The following is a 5,320-nucleotide window of genomic DNA, read 5'->3' as shown; positions in this document are numbered from 1 at the left end:
AGAGACCCGCCTCCCGCGCCCACGTGACCCGCGCGCCGACTCCGCCCCCCTGGGAGCTGAGAGACAGAGTTCCGCCGTCACCTGGCCGGTCTTGGGATTACTGCTCCTTTAAGGGACGTCACTCATCCTAGAGCCCCAGAGCTAAGGGGCCTAGTCATTAGAGGCTCAGCCAAGTTTGGTAGTAAGAACGTGGCCCTTTTTAAGAAGAGTGTAGTTATTTACAGCTTTATTTTCTTTTTATGCAACAACCATGAACGAGAGTAAGTCACCGTTATAACTGTATGTATATATATACTGTATGTATACTATATGGGCTTTAAGTTTGGAAACCTCACCGAGCTCGTTTTGAATATTTCCCTGCAGCCTATGAGTTAGTTTTAACAGTTGTCCCCACTTTGCAGATGAAGAAACTAAAGCCCAAGGAGGAGGTTCAGGACCTTGCCCAAAGCCACAAAGCTAGTAAGTGGCAGAGCCAGGATCCAACCTCTAACGGTGTGCTATTCCAAGCCAGCGCTTTTAACTACTGCACTGTGGTATGTCTTGTGTGCGGTGCCAGGCTCTGGGGTTACAGAAATCAATCAGACCCCCTCCGGGATCCTGCTGGCTGGTGAGGAGATAGACTTGCAGAGGGCCCCTCAATGCCATGTCAAAGGATGGTGGGCCATAGTGCTGGCCTTCCCCCACGCCCCTAAGCCGGTCTGAGCTAAGCCTTGAAAGAGGAGGAGGAATTTGCCAGAACAATGAGAAGAACCTGCAGTTTCTAATGCTTGCCAAGGATTCTCACATTTATTCATTTACAACATGTGACAACCGTGGAACAGAGGAGTAAACCAGTTCTCAGAAAGGTTAAGGAGATTGAAGAAGCAAGATAGGGAACAGATCTATAAAGCAAATGCAGTGTTCCCTGAAATAGTCACACTGTCTCCCCTCACATTACCTCCTGATTTCTTTCTTCAGCAAGTAGAAGGGATTCTTGAGTTAAATGGGAAGTTGGACTGACAACCTCTGCAAACATGATTCCAAGCGTTTACCTGACCAGCAAGGTAAGAAACTAGTGGGTCACCTTTGTGCTCACGCTGCTCCCCAAACACTCGGCCTCGGCGGAATTTCAATTGTCCTCAAGTTCCAGCCCCAGCACCTCCTTCTCCAAGATCACCTCATTCTGTCCCTGCATCTTCTGTGGCATTGTACTTGTTCACATGTGTATCTTAACCAACCGTCTAACAGAGGGCAGACTCCTAACAGGCACTGTTCACTGATCTATGCCCCTTACGGGCACTTATACGTAGACAGGCTCAATAAACACTTGTACAACTGAACGGAATAGTGAAGGGGTGAGATCAGCCAGAACTACTTCACTCCTACTTTCTTCCTTTTTTTTTTTTTTTTTACAGAGACAGATAGTGAGTCAGAGAGAGGGATAGACAGGGACAGACAGACAGGAACGGAGAGAGATAAGAAGCATCAATCATTAGTTTTTCATTGCGCGTTGCAACACCTTAGTTGTTCATTGATTGCTTTCTCATACGTGCCTTGACCGCGGGCCTTCAGCAGACTGAGTAACCCCTTGCTGGAACCAGTGACCTTGGGTTCAAGTTGGTGAGCTTTTGCTCAAACCAGATGAGCCCGCGCTCAAGCTGGCAACCTTGGGGTCTCGAACCTGGGTCCTCTGCATCCCAGTCTGACGCTCTATCCACTGCGCCACCGCCTGGTCAGGCCCCCCCCCCCTTTTTTTACATTTAAATTGTGGTAAAATATACATAACACCAAATTGACCATCTTAACCATTTTTTTTTTTTTAGATTTTATTTATTGATTTTTGGATAGAGGAGGGAAAGAGAGAGAGAAAGAGCGGAGAGTGAGAAAGATGGGGCAGAACCAGGAAGCATCTACAAGTAGTAGTTGCTTCCTGTATGTGCCTTGACCAGGCAAGCCCAGGGATTTGAACCAGCAACCTCAGCATTCCAGGTTGATGCTTTATCCACTGAGCCACCACAGGTCAGCCATCTTAACCATTTTTAAGTGTACAGTTCAGTAGTGTTAAGTATATCTACATGTTGTGCACACAACCTCCAGAACTTTTCATACCCATTAAACAAGTCCCCATTCCCCCACCCCAGCCCTGCCAAACACCATTCTACCTTCTGCTTCTGTAAGCTGGACTATCTGGAAACCTGATGTAAGTTGAATCAGACAAGATTTGTCTTTGTGTCTGGCTTAAGACCCTTAGCATAATGTCCTGAAGTTTCATCCATGTTGTGGCACATGTTATGAGGCTGAATTACAGTCCACCGTATGTATAGACCATTATTTTATTTTTGCCTTCATCTGCAAATATCAATGGGTATTTGTGCTGCTTTCACTTCTTAATTACTGTTTTTCTCTGTTTAAATCAATGCAAATACTTTCTTTTCAGTTGATCTCGTTAAGTCTAATTTTTGTCTTACCTTCTTGGCAGCAGCCTTTTTGAGAAGCAGATGTTGGGGAGCACAGGGAAGTGGCTGTTCAGACCCCCATTCCATCCATTTTACCCTCTGTGAAATGAGCACAATCCTTCATCTTGGTTGTTATCTTTGTGATCTAATATTGGCCAATAGCTCCCTCTATCAGTGAATCTGTCAAAAAACATTTTATTACACTGTCAAAAGGAAAAGGGAAAGCTAGGAACTAGCTAGGATTCAGTGATCCACAGAAGGAAGAAATACCATCTACCTTCAAGGCACTTCAGTCAGCTTCAGGAAATAAATCAGACTCCAGGCAGTGTGGACCAAGGACCGCTGGAGAGTCCCTAAATTATACACTCCTTAACAAGATAGTGACATCTACTGTGTAAGGTGACACCTCTGAAAACGCGTTCTAGAATTAGGACGTGGTTGATTCAGTTATTTCTAATGGACAAAGAATACCTTACTTAATAGTTGTGCATGTTCATATTGTAGTTAGGGTGTTCGGGCAATAAATCAACCTCACATCATTGTCTCAGGCTGGACGACCCACCTTTCTCATGAAGACTTTTTCGTGGATCAGACTTTTCATAAACACCCCATCATATATGCAGACTGTTTCTGGAAGGATAGGAAAGAAACTGGAACCGTGACTGCTTCTGGGAAGAACTGAGCAACTGAGAGTCAGTGTGGTAAGGAAGCTAACCTGTCACTGGATACCTTTGTATCTTTTTATGTTGTACCAGGTATAAGTATTACTTCTTTAAAAAATACTAAAAACAACGAAGATATAAGTATTACTTCTTTAAAAAGTACTAAAAAGGATTCCCGGCCAGGGCACACAGGAGAAGCGCCCATTTGCTTCTCCACCCCTCCGCCGCGCTTTCCTCTCTGTCTCTCTCTTCCCCTCCCGCAGCCAAGGCTCCATTGGAGCAAAGATGACCCGGGCACTGGGGATGGCTCTGTGGCCTCTGCCTCAGGCGCTAGAGTGGCTCTGGTCGCAACATGGCGACGCCTAGGATGGGCAGAGCATCGCCCCCTGGTGGGCAGAGCGTCGCCCCTGGTGGGCGTGCCGGGTGGATCCCGGTCGGGCGCATGCGGGAGTCTGTCTGACTGTCTCTCCCTGTTTCCAGCTTCAAAAAAAAAAAAAAAAAAAGTACTAAAAAGAACAATGAAGATATAAGTATTACTTCTTTAAAAAGTTCTAAAAGAACAAGGAACAAAGACCCAAGCCACCACCAGATGAGAACGGCTTAACAGACGCAGCATCAGCAGAGCGGACTCTGGCGCAGCATCAGCAGAGCGGACTCTGGTTAGTCGAGTTCCGTCTGGTTGTCAGTCTCCTCAGGTCTAAGTGCAGTGTGAAAGCAGACATTCAAAGCAGCTGCCTGAAGTTTCAAGGTTTGGAATCTTCCCAAAATAGCACAAGGGGACTCACTCAAATGAATGGACATCAGTAAATTTGATGAAAAGATCAGTAGGAAACTGCTTACTTCAATCATTCCAGGAAACACACTACTGCCCCAGGGCCTGAGCCCTGAGAGGCAGGCCCACCCAGCTGGCATTCTCCGGGCCATGGCCTGCACTTCCGAAGTCCTTCGGCAGTCCCCTTCAATAGAATACCAGCATTTGTCTGAACTCCCTTGAGAAAAGCGACTCCCTCCAGGCCTGCAAACAAAGCCACTTCCATTCTTCTCTAAAAGACTAGTATAAAATTGGCTCAATGCTCTGTGCTTTACCTGCAGGATCTCAACAAGCTCCCAAAGCTCTTACCTTAGAGTCTATGTCACTTGTACTAAACAAGTTGCTGAAGACAAGCCAAGTCTGACTACTAGGAAATATCATTTTAACAGTAGTGGCTGGAGCCTAGGGCTTAGACCAGACATCAGAACACATCATCCTTGCCTGGCCTCTGGTGGCGCAGTGGATAAAAGTATCGACCTGGAATACTGAGGTCGCCAGTTCAAAACCTTGGCCTTGCCTGGTAGAGGCACATATGGGAGTTGATGCTTCCTGCTCCTCCCCCTTGCCTCTTTCTCTCACCTAAAATGAATAAAATCTTAAAAAAAAAAAAAAAAGACTATGTCGTCCTTAACATAAATATCATCCAGTAGGAAATCTGGCTTTTATGCAACTTTTGGGGTGCTGTTGTTTGAGAACAAAGACAAATCTCAAAGGAGAGCTACAGATCCTCCTGGCTGACTATACTGACTAGACAGAGAGGTGAGCACACTCATGTATCGTATTGGGTGTGCAGGGCATCTACCCTACTACTTCATGTGCGGCATAAAATTTTGTATATGTCCTGACCCATTTTTTCCCAGATTTACCTGATGCATTTTAATCAACAGATTATTGATCACATGGGAAAGGCAGGATTTCAGGAGTGGCCCTGTAGTTAAATCTTGAAGAGTAACTGTAAATTAGATGTGGGCTCTAACACTCAGATGCCAGGGGGTGAGGGCAGGCACACAGCCCGTGGAGTGAGCCGCGAAGGGAGCGGCCGGCCCCTGGCTCCGCACGACTGGTGCTGTACGGGATCAGGGCCCTGTGCAGCCAGGGGAAGCGCAAGATCTGGACTTCTCTGTGCTTCTCCTAAGTACTAAATGTTATGAAATTCATTTTTTAAATGATGAAAAGCAACAGGACAAACGAAACCCGTCTGTGAGCTGATCCTTGCCAATAGACCATCGGTTCTCTGAGTCAGCCCCAGGAGAGAGGAGGGCCATTTCACTCACAAGGAAACAGCACTTGCCAAGTCAAGATCTTGGGCAAGACAGCCCGGTCAGGGAGCTGCACACCACGTGGTTTGGCTGGAGCAGGACAGGAAGCTAGCCAGAGGGCAGCCCATCAGGCCTGAGACGTGGGCGTGCCAC

The sequence above is a fragment of the Saccopteryx bilineata genome, chromosome 4 (assembly GCF_036850765.1).
Source record: "Saccopteryx bilineata isolate mSacBil1 chromosome 4, mSacBil1_pri_phased_curated, whole genome shotgun sequence".
In the NCBI taxonomy this organism is placed as follows: domain Eukaryota; kingdom Metazoa; phylum Chordata; class Mammalia; order Chiroptera; family Emballonuridae; genus Saccopteryx; species Saccopteryx bilineata.
This window is presented reverse-complemented; position numbering follows the sequence as displayed.